This window comes from Macaca fascicularis, chromosome 9 (genome assembly GCF_037993035.2).
Source record: "Macaca fascicularis isolate 582-1 chromosome 9, T2T-MFA8v1.1".
NCBI lineage: Eukaryota > Metazoa > Chordata > Mammalia > Primates > Cercopithecidae > Macaca > Macaca fascicularis.
In genome coordinates this window covers 70,162,748-70,185,477 of record NC_088383.1, presented here as the reverse complement: position 1 = coordinate 70,185,477, position 22,730 = coordinate 70,162,748, and the positions used below count along the sequence as shown (strand labels likewise).

Below are 22,730 nucleotides of genomic sequence, written 5' to 3'. Positions count from 1 at the left end.
CACTGACATTCGTACACATGGCTACATATCATTCTTATTATTCAGTCCACAGCCATTGCCAGGATAGATAAAAAGCAACCGTCATTTCATATCAGACCAAGCTAGGAAAGTACATCTTTCCTCAACCAAGAAGATGGAGTATGAACCAGACCACATGGCCCAGTGGATGGGAATTGATAGTACATATAGTAGCTTTAAAGCAGCGTCGAGCAAAATAGATTTAAATCATTCTGAAAGAAATAAATCCTAACAATGGATACATTGTGCTGAATGAAATGAAGCTCACAAAAGAATTGATTAGGAAGTATACCAAATGGAATAAAATGTAGCAGAAAGGCACATATTGGAGAGAATAAAATATGTTTCAGTCTGAAGGGGATTGAATTTACTAAGTTACAACCGACCAGCTATAAAGCGGATGAATAAAATATGTAGTCAAGTCAAATGGACATTCAATGGGAATAGGTTTATATAGATCAATGGCATCATGTGATCAGTTTCATTCTTCTAATTCTATGACTCATTGTGTAATATCTTTAGCTCTCTCAAGAAAATCTGGGGCTTTACCTGAATCCTGAAAGAGGGAACTCACCTTAAAGGGTGTATGATTAATTGGAAATTAATTGGAAATAAGTTATTGTTTGTTGGCTTGTCTTGGTCCAGAGAACCATGATAATTTTCTGGAATTAGAAGGATTTTACAGTAAATTGCAATAGAGTATCACAGTGAAGACTATTTAAGCATTTTCTTCCAATGAAAACTTAGTTCTACCTGGTCACTGTGCTGAAATGCTTAAAGCCATCAATGATCTTCATTTCTCTTTCTAGGAAACTTGGAAATTTTAGGTCAATATTGAAATCATCTTGCTGGAAATTTTCTCCCACATGCAAACATATTCATTAAACACTTCCGTTGTGCTTCAGACGGAGTCCTTTGGAGAATATCATTCTCAACATGAATGAAACTTATTTCCAGTGTTATTCACAGTGGCATATCAAGGGCAGGGGGACGAGAGTGGTCTACTCCAGGTACAGACAATGAGGGGATGCATTGTTTGTAGAAAACTTTGAAACAATAATAAAACCAACTAAAATTTTATGTATATTCTATTATCACCATGTACTGGCAATTCAGGCAATTAAAGTGATAAAAATACTCGTCTCTGGAAAAAAGCTGTCAGTCTAAATAATTGCCAGGAGTTCTGTTGTATTTGAAAATAATGACTATTATTGTTAATGTTTATTACATTTTAACACAGTTAAAAGTTTATCTTTTAAGACACATTGTATTCTACATGGAGTTAATCTGGAGAACTCCTAGCTCTCCAGGAAGCCTTAGCATACATGAACTTAGCTATAAATTCATAGTGGTTTGGAATTATTAGAGATCACATCACAGTCAGTATCTCTAAAACCTTAGTAGCATATATTTCTGTGTTTGAACAATATATTTGAACTAGGCAGTCACAGAAAAATGATTGAGAGATAAAGAAACAGGTCTTGAGTTAGTTCTGTCATTCAGTGAGACTACTTGGAACATTTACTTGTACTTAATATTTAAAACAATAAAATACAAACCATGAAGTGTACTATTTTTTCTTTGGTAATTGCAAATTTAAGTTTATGCATGAATAACTCAAATATATTTGAATAATAGCTTTACATTAAAAATTTAATTTTCTTTTTAGTTGTTAATTATTTCAAAACAAAAGCAAATGAAGAAAAAATAATAATTACTAATTACATGATTATAACTGAAAAGAATTTTGTTTTATGGAGGAAGGGAGTATTAAAAATTATCTGTTCTGGGTATCAAATATGCTAGCTATGGCACTGGGTACTTTTTTTTTTTTTTTTGAGACAAAGTCTCACTCTTGTTGCCCAGGCTGGAGTGCAATGGCATGATCTCAGCTCACTGCAACCTTTGGCTCCCAGGTTTAAGTGATTCTCCTGCCTCAGCCTCCTGAGTAGCTGGGAATACAGGTGTCCGCCACCATGCCCAGCTAATTTTTGTATTTTTAGTAGAGATGGGGTTTCATCATGTTGGCCAGGCTGGTCTCGAACTCCTGACCTCAGGTAATACGCCTGCCTCAGCCTCCCAAAGTGCTGGGATTATAGGTGTGAGCCACCACGGCCGGCCAGCATTGGGTATTTTTATTTTTATTTTGGTTACAGATGATAAAACAATTCAAATTGCTAAAAAAATATATAATTTGATACTTTATTAATTACCTTTTATTTTGCAACAAACCACCTCAAAATTTAATGGCTTAAAATATTAGCTATATATAAGGTCACAGTCCTGTGGGTTGGCTGGATGCTTCCTCTCTGGACTGACTCAGTTGGGGCTGTATGGTCGCAAATTTCCTCACATGTCTGGGGCTCAGCTGAGATGGCTGGAATAGCTTTCCATGTGATCTCTCTTCTTCCAGGAAGCTAGCCTGGGTGTGTTATGTGGTGGGAGAAAGTTTCCCCTAACAGGAGAAGGAAAACTCCATGCTCAAGTACCTTTTAGGCATTTACTTGCATAACATTTGTTAATGACTCATTGGACAAAACATGTTACATGGCCAAGTCCACATACTAGGGGTGGAGAACAAGACTCTACCTCTTGATGGAAGAGTGGTAAGGTTACATTGCCCAGGGAAGAATATATAGAGGGAAAAGGAATTTTTGCAGCATTTTTTTGTGAATAATCTACCACCTACCCATAAGGGTTGTGCTATCTCCAGGTATTCAAGTAACATTGGCAGTAATTTCCATCTGCATACTTTGTCTCAGTTCTACTTTTTTATGTAGTTCATATAGCCTTTTTAAATTAAATGTATTTTTTTTACTTGGCACATAATACTTGTACATATTTATGGGATACCTATTGATGTTTCAATACGTATAATGTATTGCATGATCAGATCAGTGTAATTAGCTTATCCCTCATCTCAAACATTTTTCATTTCTTTATGTTGGGAACATTCAATATCCTTCTTCTAGCTATTTGGAATGATATAATATATTATTGTTAACTGTAATCATTCTACAATGTTTTTTTTAACATGAGAAATTATTCCTCTTATCTGGCTGTAATTTTTCATCCTTTAACAAATCTCCCTAACCCTCTCTTTGTTTTACCCTTCCCAGCCTCTTGTATTATCTCTTCCACTTTTCATTTCTATGAGATCATCTTTTTTTAGCTTCCACAATATGAGTGAGAACATGTGGTGTTTAGTTAGTTCTGTTCCTGACTTATTTCACTTAACATAATATCCTCCAGTTTTATCCATGTTGCCATGAATGACAGGATTTAATTTATTTTTATGGCTGAGTGATATTCCTTTGTGTGTATATATATCACATTTTCTTTATCTACTATTCTGTTGTTGGATACCTAGGCTTAGTCCATATCTTGCCTATTGTGAATACTGCTTCAAATAAACATGGGAATGCAGATGTCTTTTTGATATGATGATTTCCTTTCCTTTATATACATTCTTAGTAGAAGGATTTTTGGATCATATGGTAGTTTTATTTGTAGTTTTTAAGGAACCTTGATACTGTTCTCCATAGTGGCTGTACTAATTTACATTCCCACCAACAGTGTAAAGAGTTCCCTTTTTTCACTGTCCTCACCAACATTTGTTATTTTTTGTCTTTTTGATAATGGCCATCCTAACTGGGGTGAGATGATATCTCATTGGTGTTTTGATTTATGTTTCCTTGATGATTAGTGATGTTGAGTATTTGAAAATATATTTCTTAGCCATTTGTATGTCTTCTTTTGAGCAATGTCTGTTCAGATCATTTGCCCCTTTTCATTCTTAATTTTTTCCTTCACTCATTGGTTGTTCAGGAGTATGTTGTTTGATTTCCATGTATCCGTACAGTTTCCAGCATTCCTTTTGTTATTGACTTCTAGTTTTATTCTATTGTTGTCTGAGAAGATGCTTGATATAATTTTGATTGATCAAAATTTGTTGAGACTTGTTTTGTGGCGTAACATATGGTCTATCCTGGAGAATGTTGCATCTGCTGATAAGAATGTGTATTCTGTAGCTGTTGGGTAAAATGGTACTTAAATGTCTGTTAAGTTCATTTGGTCTCTGGTGCGGTTTAATTCCAACATTTCTTTGTTGATTTTCTTTCTAGATGATCTGTCCAATGCTGAGAGTAAGGTGTTGAAGTCCCTTAGCTATTATTGTATTGGGGTCTATCTCTCCCTTTAGATCTAATAATTTGTTTTATATATATATCAGTGCTCTGGTGTTGGGTGCATATATATTTATAATTCTTATATTCTCTTGCTTAATTGATTCCTTTGTTGTATAATATCCTTCTTTATCTCTTTTTAGAACTTTGACTTGAAGTGTGTTTTGACTGATATAAGTGTAGCTACTTATGCTTGCTTTTGGTTTCTCCTAGTGTGGGATATATCTTTCCATCTCTTCAGTTCAAGTCTATAGATGCCTTTACATGTGAGGTGAGGGTGAGTCTCTTGTCGACAGCATATAATTGGATCTTTTTCTTTTTAAATCCATTCATCTTGTCTATGTTTTTTAACTGGATAATTTAATCCATTTACATTCAAGGTTATTATTGATAGGTGAGGACTTACTCTTGTCATTTTATTCATTGTTTCCTGGTTGTTTGGTATATCTTGTTCTTTACTTCCTCACTTATTATTTAATTTTGCACTTGGATATTCTCTGTAGTGACAGGTTTCTCTTTTTCTTTTGTGTATTGCCTTGCTTCTTTTTCTTCCTTGTGTATTGTCTCTACCAGCGAGTTTTACAGCCATTTTTTGCATGTTTTCATGATGGTGATTATTATTTTCCAGATGTAAGGCTTCCTTGAGAATTTCTTGTAAGGCCAATCTAGTGGTGATAAATCTACTTAGTTTTAGCTTGTCTGAAAAAGATTTTATTTCTCCTTAATTTCTAAAGGATAGCTTTGCTAGGTATAATATTCTTGGCTGGCATTTTTTTTTCTTTTAGTACTTTGAATATGTCATCCCATTCTCTCTTGGCCTATAAGGTTTCTGCTGAGAACCCATTATTAATGTAATGAGGGTTCCCTTATATGTGACTTGATGCTTTTCTCTTGCTGTTTTTAGGATTCAATCTTTGTCTTTGACTTTTGACAATTTGAGTATAATGTGCTTCCAAGAAAACCTGTTTGGAGTGACTCTATTTGCAGTTCCTTGATCTTCCTGGATCTGGATGTCTATCTTTCTCCCAGGACTTGGAAAGTTTTCAGCTATTAATTCATTAAGTATGTTTTCTGCACCCTTTTCCTTCTCTTAAATATATGAACTACACAAATTCATATGCCATCCTTGTGCAGGGGCCATGCTAATCTTCTCTGTATCATTATAATTTAAGTATAGGTACCACTGAAGTGAGCATTTTTAAGAAATAAATTTTGATAAGATGGCCAATATCAGCAAATGGATTACTTCTTGCCAGCTTAGCAACCCCACTGGAAAGAGAGCTGTTTCCAATAGTTCAAGACAAAATTTGAAGACTGACTTTTATTGGCTGGATTGGCTTGCATTTCTTTTCTTTTTTTTCTTCTTCTTCTTTTTTTTTTTTTTTTTTTTTTTTTTTTTGAGACAGGGTCTCACTTTGTCGCCCAGGCTGGAGTGCAGTGGCGTGATCTCAGGTCACTGCAAGCTCTGCCTCCTGGGTTCATGCCATTCTCCTGCCTCAGTCTCCTGAGTAGCTGGGACTACAGGCGCCTGCCACCACGCCTGGCTAATTTTTTTTTTTTTTTTTGCATTTTTCAGTAGAGACGGGATTTCACCATGTTAGCCAGAATGGTCTCGATCTCCTGACCTCGAGATCCACCCGCCTCGGCCTCCCAAAGTGCTGGTTAAAGGCGTGAGCCACTGCACCCAGCCGGCTTGTGTTTCAATGTTTGAACTAATCACCTGGGTCAGACCCACACCTCCTACCAGGAACTGGGCTCTGGTCCATCAGAATCATATGAAAAGAAAGGTGGAAAGCACTGGTTCTTAAAAAAAAAAAAAATGACACCCTGGTTGTTATGAAATGAAGAGTGAATTAACACTGGACATGCAAAAATAAGAGCCTTTGACTACACTCTTGTGCTTAGGTCATAGTATCAAGGAGATAATTAGCTTTAGGCATTTCTACTTAGGTTTATTGTTATTTATACTCACTTCTCGTAAGCCTTGAAAAGCAACACACATACCTTCAATAATGAGTCTGCAAGTTGAACCTTAAATATTTGCTTTACATATTTTTTGAAAGTCATATGTGCAAAAACATTTTTATACACACACTTATAAAGATAGATAACATTAATCCCAGCACTTTGGGAGGCCGAGGCGGGCGGATCACAAGGTCAGGAGATCGAGACCACGGTGAAACCCCGTCTCTACTAAAAATTACAAAAAATTAGCCGGGCGCGGTTGTGGGCGCCTGTAGTCCCAGCTACTCGGGAGGCTGAGGCAGGAGAATGGCGTGAACCCGGGAGGCGGAGCTTGCAGTGAGCCGAGATCGCGCCACTGCACTCCAGCCTGGGCTGGGCGACAGAGCGAGACTCCGTCTCAAAAAAAAAAAAAAAAAAAAAAGATAGATAACATTTCTGCAGGATGAACCCATAATGTAAACTCGTTGATGAGCCACATGTGCACAACAGGTGGATTATGACTAAAAAACAAATTTAGAATGACATTTGAGCCATCTTGATAGGTTTATGGAGTTGTTGGAGAAATATTAGTGGGGAACAAAATTGTTGGCAATAAAATTAGAAAACAAGCCTCATGCAATCTCAGCTACTTGAGAGGCTGAGGTGGGAGGATCATTGAGGTTAGGAATTCAAGGCCACCCTGGGCAACATAGCAAGACCCTGTCTCTAAAAAAATAAAAAATAAATTAGTCAGATATGGTGGTATTCACTGGTAGTCCCAACTATCCAGGAGGCAGAGGTGGGAGGATCACTTGAGCCTAGGAGTTCAAGGTATGTGCATGCCACTGTACTCCAGCCTGGACAACAACATGAGACTCCATTTCTTAAAGAAAAGCAAAAGCCTTCAAATGCTTATAATCTAGAATCAGGAATCACCTGGGTTCTCAGTGACTGAAATCTTTACCACCAGTGTTCACTCATGCTAGCCTCATGCTCCCAACCTGCTCCACTCATGCATCTGCTTCTCATCAGCATGCTTTATTTTCTGAATGATTCTCAGTGAAAAGAACAAAGTGGGGTGATGGAAAGTACAGTCACTTGGCATTCAGGTTTAGGTTCTGGCTCTGGCACTGTGTGACGTTTACAAGTCTTTTCCCATTTCTGGGTCTCAGCCTCATCTTCTGTCAAGTGAAAGATTAAGGTAACTGATCTCAAATAACTCTCTGGCATATATGTGTTTGGCGCCTGCATCTTCTCTGATTGGTCTTGGGTTATTCAACATCTTTCCTCTGCAACTTACTTGGCCCTAGGCTTGGAGAACGGGCACTAACTTCTTCCGTACAGATTCTTTCTCAAGCTTCCAAATCCATGGCCTTTAGTTCTGAGGTTCTGCTGGTCCCTGTTTTTTTCCCCAAAGTGAACCCTCTTGACAAATTCATGCTTTCCAGCAAGTTTACCAGGGGAAGTCATGCTGGCCGGGGTGACTTGTGACACTCTGTTTCCACAGCTGGCTCTGGCCTGTGCCTGATTGCTGCTGTGCCTGATTGTTGCCAGCCATTTGCCCTTTCTTAAGCCCTTGCTAACCATTTTCTTTACAGAATATACATGTTGTATGCCATAATATAATTTTTCTCATAAGGAAATAGAATCATTTTCATAGAACTTTGCAATGTTGTTAACATTAGCATTTTGGGGAAAGTCTTCTTGTAGTTGTTTATAATCTCATTTTCAAATTGAAAAAAAAATTCAAATGCTATCTTCAGAAGGATACGTTCCAAACATTAAATGACTGATCTTTACTTTGGAAGATACCTCTTGGGTCACCTTTTCATCTCTAGAAAGTTGATTACAAGGCAAACTTGTTTCTGATGAAGTGTTTCAATGTGCTTTATTATAATCTGGGACCACAAAAGGAATTTCCAACAAAATTTTTTTTTTAAAGATCATCAATTTATCTCATTCTCTCTCTTTCTTATGCTTTTGCAAAAAATGTTTGTCAGTTTACAGCAATATGAAATTCAAAGAAAAATCAAAATAGAAAAAAATGGAGTTGATGTGCTATTTTAATTTGGTGATGATTCTACTGAGGCATTGTTTCCAAGCTTGCATGATGGTTGCTTTATCTTTTTTGCCTTTTAGACTCAATAAGATATTCTTCCATAGCACATTGCTCAAGCTTCTACATAACTCATCTCACATATTTACAGTGTTTTGTCCCATTGGACTATAAGCCCAGGCAGGGATGGGAGCTTGTTCATTCTTGGATCCCTACCATCTTGCGTAGTGCTTGCTATGTAGAAAGCACGAATAGGCTCAGGTGGAAGAATGCTATGTAGGAGCAAGAATAATATGTAGGGGTAAAATGTTGAACATGCATAAATGTTGAAGCAAAGAAATAAATTGATTTTGGTGATAGGTGACCCTGAGAGGGATAAAAGTGTAACTCAGAGGCCCTTCTATGTTATAGTGGCAAAACCTCTGTCAACTCTGATGTCTTCTGCTACAGGTTAAAAAAGAATGGAAAGCTCTATTCAACCATGTAAAACTCTGCCTTCATAATAATGATGGATTTGCTGTCATCATAACTCATTCGTAGGTAATCTTGCAAGAGCTAAAACTTGGAACTACTGCCATTTGGAAGGGTTCCGTTGACTCTAAGGGAAACCTGAGAATCTGAGTTCATTTACTTTTATTCCTCCTTTTAGCAGTAATATGTTCATTTACCTTTAATGTTGAAAGGAAGCAGGTTGAGGCCAGGCATGATGGCTCATACCTGTAATCCCAACACTTTGGGAGGCCAAGACCAGCAGATCACTTGAGGCCAGGAGTTCAAGACCAGCCTGGCCAACATAGCAAAACCCTGTCTGTACTAAAAATGCAAAAAGTTAGCCAGGCGTGGTGATACATGCCTGTAGTCCCACTTACTTGGGAGGCTGAAGCATGAGAATTGCTTGAACCCAGAAGGCAGAGGTTGCAGTGAGCTGAGATTGTACCACTATACTCCAACCTGGGTGACAGAGCAAGACTCTGTCTAAAAAAACAAAAAACAAACAAACAAAAAGAGGAAGCAGATTGAAATAATGTGTTTTCCATTTGCAAGTGGCATGGTCATTTTAGTTGAAGGCATGTCCACTACAAGTATTTCAGTCAGCTCAACTGCTTCTCATGCTGTTTGCCCAATTTAGCACTTCAGATTTTGCTCTCTTAAATTCCAACTTTATCCCATAGGAGAGAAGCAGATTTCTATGTCTCCTCTCTCATCTGTTTTAATTCTTTGGGAGAGGAGTCCTGAGTACTAAACAGAAAGGTACGCATGGAGAAATGTAAAACATATTTTCAGGCACCTTTGTGAAAGGAAAATTTAATGGGACATTATAGTACTATGGGAAATGAAGAGAGGTAAGAATCATGCCCCATGCTTAACCTTTTGGACTCATCTTTGCCAATTTCTATGTGCAGTTCAGTAAATTAAATAAGCTTTCCTTAGCCTGAAACTGTCTGTGATAATGCAACCTTTCACTGAGGTATCACAGACAGACATGCAGTGTTCAAGACAGGGGCCTGACACCTTTCAAAAGTGAAGGAACCTGTGGCAATTTTAAACATTCCAACCATATTAATTCCAGTGACAGTTATCCTCTAAGTCATTTGAAATGGATTCTCCCTCTTCAACTTTCGAAACTTATATTTGATCCCATGACCTCTGGGGCCTGCACAGGGGCACTCTGTGTGACTGACTGTGTGAACAGCAGGAGGCAGAAGCAGGAAATTGTTGATCCAATCCAATTTATGTCTTTCCTCATCTTTTAGCTGTTCTCTGTACCTTATTCATGTTTCTAAGGAGAAACCTTACATTTCCAAAGGAAAGGTTGAATAGTGGTTTGGAGTTCTTTCTTTGAGGGCAATGTTTTTATTATTGCTCTTCCACCCAGGCTGAAAGTTGAGTGTCATCTGTCAAGCATCAGCAGCTATAGGCGCTTCACAATCAATATAGGGCTCAGTGGTTCTCATCAAGCACTACTGAGCCCTGGTTATTAGAGTTGCTTCTTTTCATGTGCTCACACTCAGTGCAGCCAAATTCTGCCTTCTCTGTTCTGGGAGCACACAGGGACCTGTGCCCTTCTCCAATAGTAGGACCATTCTCAGGAAGTGCTCCTCACTTTCCACATGGTCAGGAAGTTTTGGATGTCTATAACAAGCACAGGGGAGGCTTGGTATGGAGCCCAGTGTTTATACTTAAGAGAGTGCTGGGGGAATGGTCACAGAAGACCCATCAGGTCCTTATGGGCTGAGTCCCGAGGTGACTGTACATTGGTTATTGTTGGGGAAGAGTCGGATCTTCAGCTTTCCATGTGTGTTGGTTTGATGTTATTACTAGTCATTCACGTGTTAAAAATGACCTTATTAGTTCATGTCTAAGAAACTAATTTACAAACCAAAAGACTAACATGTTATTTCCATTTGCGTGAGGGATGATGTTCAGGAAACCACCAAACTGTTTACATTTGCATTCTAGGTACCTTCTGTCTTGGTATTAGGCTAACTGGCAAAGTAAATTAATCATCTGCAAGATTTCTAAGTGAGAATGGATGATGGCATAGCTGTTAAGGTTACAAGTCAAATAGCCTGCGTTTGGAATCCTGGCCATCACCCTTAATCTCTACATGATCTCAGACCAGTTACTTACCCTTTTTAAGCCTTGATTAACTGATCTAGAAAATGAGATACTAAGAGCACTTACCTCATAGAGTTGTTGGGAGGATTAACCAGGATAATAAAAAAATGTGTATGAAAATGCTTGGCATATAATAAGTACACAATAAATATTCACACTAGTATTAGTAGTATAATAATCATCATCTTTTTGTAATAAAGGTAATTGGATATGTTCCTAGGCCATTTCATCCTATAATGTTAGAATCTGGAGGTTTACACCTGCTTCTCCATAGAATACTCCTTTGCAAAGACAGGATTACCTGTTAGCTGCTAGAGGAAGACTGATAATTTCTTATTTGCCAACTCTTCTTTCTCTAGATCCTGTGTTGCTTTTTTGTGTTTATGAATACGTATTTAACTACTATTTATAGAACATTTGCTATATGCAGTAATATTGTACTCTTCATCATATTATCTATTTTAGTTCTCACAATACCTGTTTGAGGAAAGAGTCATTATCTCAATTTTTTGAATAGGAAACTAAGTACAGGGAAGTAAGAAAAGTGAGGAGGTAGAACAGCTGGGGCTTCAGCTTAGGTCTGTCTACTAAATTCCATGTCCATGACACTAGGTTATCTTGCCTCTTTATTTATAACTCAGTATATTAGACCTTGGGTTAAGTAGATTATTACTATTTTATATTTATTACAAAGTGGCATTTTTGATGAGTTTTGAGAAATGCCCTAGTAGATTTACATAAATTGAGTGGATAACAATTTGAAACTTAATTTCAAAAATTCACAGGTTAGAAGTTAAAAACTAGACTTCTAACAGGAGATGAGTTTGTTTTGATTCCAGAGAACATTCAATCTCTGGGTGATGATCCAATTAATACAGGCTGGAGTTTCCCAGATAGCTCTTATGGGAAAACGATACAGGAGGGACACATTATCAAGAGTGCTGATAAATTCAAATTGTAACTAACCTCCCTTAGATAGACCCAAGATAGTCATGCCTCCTTCTATAGGGACTCTTTGGGGCATGATAGACCAGATGCCATGATAAAGAATGGCATTCCCATAGTTGAGATGAATTTCCACAGGTCACCATATGCAACTTCCTTTCTTGGCAAGAATATCCTTAACTTTATGCACATATTTTTTTAAACAGCTATTTTGAGGTATAATTCACGTACTATATCACTTACCCATTTAAATTATATAATTCAATGATTTTTGACATATTACACTATAACTTTTAAAATTGTGGTAAAAATATATGTAAAAAACTTACCATTTAAACTTGTAAGCATACAATTCAGTGGCATTAATGATATTCAAAGTATTGTACGACCATCACAACTATTTATTTACAAACCCTTTTTTATCACTCCAATAGAAACTCTATAATTATTAAGCAATAACCCCCTCTTTCTCCACTTTCCAGCCCTGGTAACCTCTATTCTATTTCTGCCTCTATGAATTTGCCTATCTGCTTCATGTAAGTGGAATCATGCAATATCTGTCCTTTTATGTCTAGCTTATAGACATAAACCTTGAAAACAAAGTTTATCCATTTGGAAGCATGTTTCAGAAATACATCCTTTTTGATGGCCAAATAATATTCCATTGTAAACATAATATTCTGGAATGAAGATGTGGATTCCATCTATAGCTGTCAATCTTGTGAGTAAAATCACCATTTTTGTGTGAAATGTCTCATTTGACACAACCGACTTGGAAAACATGTTGAGGATATTTCTAGAATGGTACCCAGTCTATTGACCCCTGTATTATTATTTACTCGGTGTTTTTCTTGCAATCAGTTCACTTTTAAAATGTCTTAAATACTTATCTTATTTTGTTCTAATTAATGTTCATGAAGTCCCTAGGTTACATAATACTGCATATTGCTATTAAAATGATTTACATATATTTGTTCTGTATACCTCCTAAAATGTATCTTCTACCTCAGCCACATATAGGCTGTCAATCACTTCTCTAATTCCTAAACTTGAGGGGTGGGCTTTGTGTCAGTATATGCTAGAGTGCCAAATTCCCTATGGAACAGAAATGAAGAGGAGAGGAATTGTAACAAATATAACCTGGTGTGAAGGCCAAAGTTAATGCTAACCCAACCCCTAACCCTGGGAGTCAATTAGTAGGTTCAGGTCTGGGCCAAATCTGCTTCTAATCAGCTGTGTGATCTTGACACATAGTCCTCTGTGCCTTAGTTTCCTCTCTGTCTTAAGCAGGTTGAGGTAGATCATCTCCTCCTGTTTCTCATTCCTGGATGTCCTGCTTCTCTCCCACATTCAGGAATGACAGGGCTAGTGCGTGTTTCTGCACTTGCCCTCCATGGGGCTGTACTGGAGCGATTTCCATTTCTTTGGCTTTATGGTATTTACATCTCTCTCCTTCCACTTCCCTCACCCCTAATATATTAGATCAGACTCTATCTGATGTAACTCTTAATGATTTCCTTTTTAAGGAGAACATTAGAAGAGCTTGCATCAAGGACATCACTTACCTTCATTTAGAACTATGGGCATCTGCGCTGTGTCCATTTCTTGCAGCGATAAAATGGTAGTAAATCAGAAAAAAATGCCATGCCCTTCAGAACCTCGAGAATGAGCTCTGGAGCATTCTGCTTACAGGGATGTAGGCTTGTCAGTGAGTAAATCAGCTCTGTCCTTACGCCACCATTGCATCAGGGAAATCTCTGACTAGGTGGGATGGGTTTGACATGTCAGTCAATCTCTCTCTACCCCCATTTGAGGTTGAGAGTGTATCTCTCCCTTGTTTTCTCCCAGCATGTTTAGTGAGCTTATTGACCCCCTAGGTTTTATTGCCAGCCACAGCTTAGTCCTTGTCAGAGAGATTATTATATGAACCCTGGGTGACTTCTGACTGCAGAAGGGCACTGGATTTACATTTTTGCATTCCAGAGTCAGGAATATAAATGACTAATGGAACACTGGGCCACCGAATATTTATATATCTATTTTGAAATTTACATTTCTCCCTTTCTTATGATGGGGTTTGCTGCTCCCAGGGTCATAGTTGATGGGCCAGTAGCATCCGTGGTGACATAAAGCAATCATCCGGGGAGAGTGCTTCCCAGCCCCAGTGGCGCACAGTGATGTGCTGCAGGTTATTATGCCAGCAATTCAGCAGTAATCGAACCCCCCATCTCCCTGGCCCTATCCCTGCTTCCCTTTTATGATGTCCAAGAAATTTTACATGCTCCAATTTGCCTCATCCACCACCCTAATACTGTTTGAATTAAGAATCTCTTCCATAACTTTCAACAATGGAAGCTTTGCTTTCTCCAAAATTATTTATAAAGACCACTCGTGACCGTGCCAGAAAGGAGGCTGGACTGTGCACATTTGCTGGTCCATATAGAAGATGGGGTTGCCCAGTTATTGAACTTGCCGACTACATGATATATTGAGATGGAAGAGGATGTCTATAGATACACACTAAGTTGTTTTGAATGAAAAAAACTGCGTTAAATTAGGAATTTTTTAAAAAGTAGAGCATCCATTTGAAAGTTCTCTGGTCCCTGATACTTTTCATGATATATAGTAAATTTAATCATAGCAGTAACAACAATAATAGCAACACTACTTAAGCATTTACTACTGGCTGAGTTATTCTAAGCCCTTTGATGCATTTTAAAATTCCAACAGTCCCATGAGATTAAGCCTTTTCATAAACCTGCTTATAAAGGTGGAAATTGGTTCAGAGAGGTTAAGTTCCTCAAGATTACATGGCTAGTAAGCAACAGGGCTAGGACTAGATGTTGTGTTGTCTGATACCTGTTTTTTTTTATTTTTTTTTTGAGACAGAGTCTCACTCTGTTGCCCAGGCTGGAGTGCAGTGGCGGGATCTCGTCTCACTGCAAGCTCCACCTCCTGGGTTCACGCCATTCTCCTGCCTCAGCCTCCTGAGTAGCTGGGACTACAGGTGCCTGCCACCACGCCTGGCTAATTTTTTTGTATTTTTTTAGTAGAGACGGGGTTTCACCATGTTGGCCAGGATGGTCTCGATCTCCTGACCTCGTGATCCAGCCACCTTGGCCTCCCAAAGTGCTGGGATTACAGATGTGAGCCACCACGCCTGGCCCAATACCTGTTTTTAACATTACCTAGTAACACCATGTGGTATAGGCAGGAAGCAGAGATCTTGAGATGAATGTTACTAAATTTCTCATTCACTCAAGCCACTCACCTTTTCTCATTCTCTCAAGCCACTCCCCTTTTTGTTCCCCGTCAGTATTTACAAAGCATCTACTCCGTGCACACCCTGTTCTGAACACTGGATATCAATACGGTAGTGAAGATGGCCCACAGTCCCTACTCTTGTGGAGTTAATATTTTAATTAGTCAGACAATAGACAAGTAAAGAAATAAACCATGCACTTTCTAACATTGACTGGTGCCTCAAAGAAAATGCATGAGAGCAACACAATGGAAAGTGTCCAGTTGGGGAGGGGAGCTATTTTCACTAGGATGCCAACAAAGGCTTCCCTGAAGACAGGGCATTTGAGCTGAGACCTAAATGATGAAGATGGCTGGGAGCTGGTGTATAGAGCATAGGGTTCAGCTAGAGGAAAGGCAACTCTAAAGACCCAAGTCAGGAATCAGTGTCTTGTGTTGGAAAGCCAGGAGGAAGACCAGAGTGGCTGAAGCATTATTAGCTGTGGAGAGTAGATTATGAAGTCAGGAGATTGGCAGACCTTAGGGCATGCAGGGCAGGGCAGGAGTGTGAATGCCATGGTGTTTTCAGTTCTTTCAATCAATATTTTACTGCCTGCAGCCCATTTTCTTTTACAGCCTGTCTTCTTTTCCTTCTGCTTTGACTCGAATCTTACCTCATAATGGGCATTTTAATCCTCTCTGTGATGCAATCCAATGCTTCTTGCTGGGCACCTTGCTTTGTTCCAGCTCAGGGCAGCATTTAAAAAGAACAGAGGAAGTCTCCAGCTGAGAGGGGCTCAGGAAGGAGTGCAGGTTGCAATCTAAGAGCTCTAATTAAATCAATGCCATGCACATCCTGTCCGCAAAGCTGGGGGCAATTGAATGCTCTTTACTGACGCCATGATATACACTTAAGAGCTGTGTGACTTCACAGAAGCAATTAAATTGGCCCGTTTAATCAGCGGGAAGGCCACCATCAATAACAATTATTATTTTTATTGATTTGATAAGTGCACAGTAGAAATAATCACAGAGAATAGCTATCTCTTTCCCCCTCTCCTTTGCCTAAATGCTAAACCCTAGGCTACCCAGGCCAAATCTAAAGTGACCTCTTGAACAATTTTACTACAGATCCATATGTAATCAAGAATTCCTAGCTTGACTAGGCGACTCATGCCTCTAATCCCAGCACTTTGAGAGGCCAAGGTGGGTGAACTGCATGAACTCAGGAGTTCGAGGCCAGCCTGAGCAACATAGCAAAACCCCATTTCTACAAAAAGTACGAAAATTAGCTGGGTGTGGTGGCATGCACCTGTAATCCCAGCTACTTGGGAGGCTGAGGTGGGAGGATCCCTTGAGCCTGGGAGGTGGAGGTTGCAGTAAGCTAAGATCATGCCACTGCACTGCAGCCTGGGCAGCAGAATGAGACCATGTCTTGGAAAAAAGGAATTCCTACCTTATAAAATTTCCATGCTAAAAAAAATAATCCATGCTTTTTCATTGAAACAAAACTTTTCAACTTTCCAGTCCTTTGATTGGTGACAGAGGAATACTCCCTATGGCAAATAATTAAATCTGCATTTTCTCTTTCAGTCACATCCATCTTGTTTATTGTTTTCCTATAGCTCAAACTATGATCTCATTTGGGCCAGAAATGTAGGTTCAGTGACAGAAAACAGGCCTGGACATTGCCTAGCTGTGGATATATACGTGATTATGTGGCTGTTACAGAACCTAAAAACAAGGAAGATCTAAGTGCCATTATAAGAAGCTGCTTTTACCCCAAGACTTTTATTATCTTTCTCTGTCTCACTGATAGTTTGGCATCTTTACATATGTAGTTCCAAAAATCTGAATTACTTCCACTTGCCTTCTTGCTAATTAATTCCATATACTTGTGACCAAGGAAGAGAAGCAGACTCAAAGTATACCACAATTGGAGTCCAGTCTTAGGGAATGAAAGAGTGAACCTTGATTCAGGGAGAAAGAAGGGGCCCTGATTTATGTGTGCAGTCACCCAGTAAGAAAAGCTAAAATGTTTATGGGCTACATCCCTCTCCACTATCCCACTGTGAGAGATCCATAAAGGAATAGGGAGGGATTGTTGGTCTTCCACAGTACTTCTCCTGGAGGATAGCATATCGTTATTCCCACCTGACTTCATGAAAGGTAAAGGTCTCAGGAATCTTGAATGATAATCACAGAGATGCCCCCATCCCACCATTCACCTTGGATTTTTGGCCAGGTTGCCTTCTCTGGGGGAAGAAGGTTATAATCTATTGATATATGGACACATGGGTAAACTAAATTTAAATCCTCCTCAATGGACTTGGTGCCACGTGGGACTTGTATGGGGCATTGCTCTCACAGTTCTCATTCAAGAGCTGCTTTGTTTCTAAATAGTTCTACAGCTCTTCAATAGAACCTGAGATCCATGGTCTGTGAGGAGAAACAGTGACCCGGGTGGTATCAGATGTTTTTATATGTACCCATGAATGACTTCCCACATCACAAAAGTTTGGGAAATGTATTAAATTCAGTTTACCTTTTATGCATTAACAAGATACATTAACATGAGGGCTTTGAGCTTCTATAATAATATCTCAGCATTTTCCAAACAGACTCAGTCAAGGAACCCTTTGTCAGAGCAGGCCTATTCCCCAGAATATACATTGGAAAAGCTGGTCTGGAGGCCTATATTAGTCTGTTCTCACACTGCTATAAAGATGCTACCCGAGTCTGGGTAATTTATAAAGAAAGGAGGTTTAATTGACTCACAGTTCCACATGGCTGGGGAGGCCTCAGGAAACTTACAGTCATGGTGGAAGGCAAAGGAGAAGCAAGGCACAACTTACGTGGCAGGGAAAGAGAGCAAAGGGGGAACTGCCAAAAACTTCTAAAGCCATTAACTCTCGTGAGAACTCACTATCACGAGAACAGCATGGAGGAACCTGCCACCATGATCCAATCACCACCCACCAGGTCCCTCTTTCAACATGTGGGGATTACAATTCAAGATGAGATTTAGGTGGGGACACAGAGCCAAATCATATCAAGGACTAACCACTTTTTTTTTTTTTTTCCTGTAGGCTTGCATATATACCTATACATGGGGTGAGCATCCTCTCACGTAGGGCAAAATTTTTAGGGAGGAATTCTATGACAGTGCTACATAGATTGTATATAAGATATCCCTGTTCCCAAATGTAAATATCTCCACATGTTTACTTTCTAGACCAAAACTTTTTTATCTGGCTTCATGGAAAGAGGTAGTCCTTTGGGCTAGGATGTACCATTAGATCTAAAAACTGTGCAACCTTGGATTCCTTTTGTTGAATTTTGTGTAAATATTTAGGGTATTTACACCTTGACAACCAATGGCTTTAAAGTTTAAAAACTGATATTTAACTGACTTTTATACTTACTAATACCACATTATAGATGCTAAGGAATCATTGTAACCACCAGACACCAACAATTTGATTCAGAGTTTGTTAAAATCATATTGCCTTTATTATTATTTTAAAATAGTATGATATCTAATCTGTTCATTGCTGGTGTGTAACTTTCCTAAACTTTGCCGTATCTCCATATAACTTGTACTATTATATACCCAATATGTGTGACAGGGTTCCCTGATGGCACTCTCCAAAGAAATACACATGTGGGCATAAAGTAACAGTGCCTAAATTCTGTCCAGAAATGTTCTGAAATGGGACATAGGGTTGAGGTGACATGTAGTTCCCTCTCCAGAAGCAGGGAGGTGGAGGTAGTCTCCTGTGTCCTCCAGTATGTTCCCCATCCAGTATCCCTGGATCAGGTGAATGAAAAGGGCACTAACTAATGGGGATATTACAGGATGAGGTCAAATGATCCATGTAGAGTTCATACCAGAGTACCTGCCATATAGGAAGCATTCAAGAACTTCTATTGTTGTCATGGTTTTATTGTCTTCAAATATCTTTATTTTCTTTTATGGATTTTTACATACTACCTTTTTTTAGACAAACCAGAGTTTAATTTTTTTTTAAACACAGCAGGATATACATTTCTAAACATTTGAAGATATTTGAAGGTATTTGTCATCATCACTTGGTATCCCAGGTATCCCAACCATTCCATCTTAATAATATCTGAGTCATTCATAGTATATCCTAAACTGTTTCAGGGTCACCAGTTTCAAATATTGGAATAAGTTATTAAACAAGTCTTTTATGAAGATCTTAAAATACATCAGGAAGAGAAATATATTTGCCCATATTTCCTCCATTTAGTTAATCCCATCTAAACTTGCTGCGTATAAATTGGAAGAATTAAATAAATGAGTTGCGAAAATGGTGTTTTTACCATAAAATTAGATATGGATCATCTGGTTATAATGGGCCTGAGGCACAATCTGTGCATATTCATTTGAAAACCAACTGGGATGTTTTTAAAGTGAGCAGGTCAATAAGAATACAATGATTTCTGTAGACTGGTAATGCATGGCCAGGCATTAAAAGTGGATATTATATGCATCTGTGTGTGTCTTGGAAAAGTCAAGTAGAACTTGATTTGGGTAAAACCCAAATGTGTCTGTGTTCTTTCTAGTCAGTTAGTTATTTTTTTAGTTAGAATATAGTACCACTAAGGTAAAGGTTACATATTTTATTCTTGTGAGAGCTTCTTTGCTATGTATCGGGGCAAAAAAAAGAATAATGGAACACCCCTACTTTTTATAAAAATTAGATCAACAATCACTGTAATGGTAGGAAAAGAGAGTATATGTGTTTTGATATTGGACCAGTTTTTTTAGAAAATCATATATGTCAATTTTAGTCAGGATCAGTCACTGCTTTTCTGCTCTGAAGGATGAAGATCACAACTTTCCCTACCATTCCCCTACCTCTCAATTTTTGTTAGTTACTTTGTTATCATTATATTGTAAATGACAATTGCATTCTCCTCTATAACAATGCTTTCCATAGTTGTTTAGTATTGGCTCCATATTTAAGTGAACTCACATCTCAGTGGAAGTTCTTTGGATGATAGCTCTCCATTCCTGAGTTCTTACTCCAACCCTAATTGGCTGGGCTTTCTTCTGTCTTTTTCAGAAAGGGCTCATGAGTCCTGATTTTCTCAAGTTCCATGCTTGTTATATTTGAATGACATTTTAGTTGGGTATAATAGTTTTAGGCTATATACGATTTACATGTATAGAGAAATATTTCTTCATTGTTTCCTTGTATTGAATGTGAATTCTGGATAAGTATGAGGTCAGACTGACTTTTCTTCCTTGTAGTAGATTCTTTTTTCTTCCATCCACTTGTGTAGAGATTTTTATTCCCTTGAATTTTAGTAACTTAATTAAGATTTATCTAATTGTTCTTCATTCTTTGTATCAGTTTTTTAACTTGCTAAGCTCTTTTGAACTATATTTTTTTCTTCATTTTAGGGACTTTTTTAAGTATATGTTTGAATATATTTTCTGTCATATTAATTGTACACATACAAATGTTACTGTCTTTATTTCCTATGAGTCTTAAATGATCTAATTATTTTATTTTATTTTTCATATGCATTCACTGTGATTACGTCAAACTGTTGCTCTGTCAGTAATTTGATTTTTAGTGTGACCCCTCTGCTCTTTGATCTTTCCAAATTGCTTTTTAGTTCTGAACCATATTGTTTTGGTCTTTGTTTCTTTAGGTCTTCTTTTTAAATCCACTAAATTGTGTGTGTGTTGGATTTTTGTGTTTATCATATTTGTAATTGACTGAGCTTCTTGGATATATGAAAAAATTTTGCAGTAGATTTGGTGAGTTTTTGCACAGTATTTCTTTACTTTTCCTTCATAATCTCTTCTTCTTCTCCTTATATTACTCCACATACATATATGTTAGATCTTTTCATATTGTTCCACAGGTCCTTGAGGCTCTGTTCATTATCATTTTTTCCCTATTTTCCAGGTTGGATACTCTATTGTTTTGTATCTTCAAGTTCACTAAATCTTTCCTCTATTATCTTCATTCTGTTATTGAGACAATCTAGTGAATCAATCTTTCTTTTTTCTCTTTCTATTTGTGTCTTTCTGTCTTTCTGTTGTTGTTGAGAATGGGTCTCCTGTCACCCAGGCTGGAGAGCAGTGATGCAATTGCAGCTAACTGTAGCCTTGAACTCTTGGGCTCAAGGATCCTCCTGCCTCCCTCATAGCTGGGTCTGCAAGCATGTGCCACTATGTCCCGCTAATTTTTTTTTTTTCTTTTTGCAGTGATGCAGTCTTGCTCTGTTGTCCAGAATGGTCTCAAACTCCTGGGCTCAAGTGATCATCCCACTTTGGCCTCTCAAAGTGTTGGGATTACAAGCATGAGCCACTGCACCTGGCCTCTAGTGAATTTTTTGCTTCACATGCTGCATTTTTCAGATCTAAAATTTCTAAGTTTTTTATAGCTTTTGTATCTTTCCTGAGAGCTTCTACTTTTCTACTAATTTAAAGCAAGCTCAGCTTTATCTCATGGACTATGCAGCTATAATAGGTGGTTTCATGCCTTTATTTGCTAATTCCAACATCTGAGCCATATATGTGGATTTTGTTTTTACACAAATGTGACGAACACTTATTTGTATATTTAGTAATTTTTGGCTTGTATCCTGGGCATTTTGAACATTATGTGGTTCAATATTGGATTATATTACAACCCTGTGAAGAATATTAATATTTGCTTTTTTGTTTTATGAAGAATTAGCCTCATTTCTGTCTTGCCTTTTGCGGGTTCCAGTCTTGGTTCAGTTTTCAAAGCCTTTGACATCCTCCTCTTGATCTGTCTGTGCCTGTACACTCAAGAGTTAGCATGAAACCTGGATGGTGGTTTACAATCCTCATTCCATTCTCAGAGCCCTTGCTAAGCTGCTTTGGATATGTCCTGCATATCCAAATGCACAGCTCAGAGATGAGCTGGGAACTTGTGTAGTTTCATATATAGAATTAGAGTATCCCCTTCTCCAACTCTCTCACTCTGGGATTCCCTCCACACCTTCCAGTCCTTAAGGGCTGTTTTTCACAGCTCTTCAGCTGAGAAATTTGAAATAGAAATAGAAAGTAGAGTTTTAGATTTCCACAGTACTCCTGTGTCAAACGACTGTGATTGGGGCCTGCATTTGGGGAAAAGCCCCACATTAAAAAAAGAACAATAAACCCAGAAATTCACCTCTTGGTGGGTAGCTTCTCCATAAGCCACTGGCTTTTGTTTTGCTTTTCCCCGTCCTCAGCATCCTTGTATTTTGTACAGTGTTTATTTGTATCAGTGGAAGAGATAGGAGGTAGTAGGCTTACCCTCTCATGCAAGAGGCAGACTCCTATTCAATTAAATTGTATTCAGCTGAGCCCCTCTTTTATTAAAGTCTTGTTCTTATTAAGTTGTTTTATGGCATAAAGCTATTTGGATTTTTTTTTTCTGGTGTTCCTTTAGTTGTTGGGTCCTTTTTGTGTCTTTTGCATGATGTGCTTCTGTCCTCCTTTTCCTGGTTTTGTTGTTGGTCTGAATTTTTTGCTGTGCTGTTTGTTTTCTCTCTGATCATGTTTGAGTAACTCTGAAATATACAGTGTGAATGGCTTCTGAATTATCTTCCCACCTCTCATAATATGAGCTTCTTTTACCCTCAAAGTTGCAGTTCGAGAAGTAAGTATTTCATGTTTTGTCCATGTTCTGTAGCTTGAGAAAATGGGGTAGGGAGGAGAATAGTTC

General features: G+C 38.2%; 1 protein-coding gene and 1 non-coding gene across 4 annotated transcripts in view; one reads left to right on the top strand and one right to left on the bottom strand.

The window, feature by feature from the left end:
- The window catches only part of LRMDA (leucine rich melanocyte differentiation associated), a 1,123,874-nt gene that overhangs the window by 816,824 nt on the left and 284,320 nt on the right, over positions 1-22,730 (top strand). The gene's annotated exons all lie outside the window — the stretch shown is intronic.
- LOC123567064 (U6 spliceosomal RNA) lies at positions 5,295-5,396 on the bottom strand. Its single transcript, XR_006689759.1, has one exon. It is a non-coding gene; the product is annotated as a U6 spliceosomal RNA (small nuclear RNA).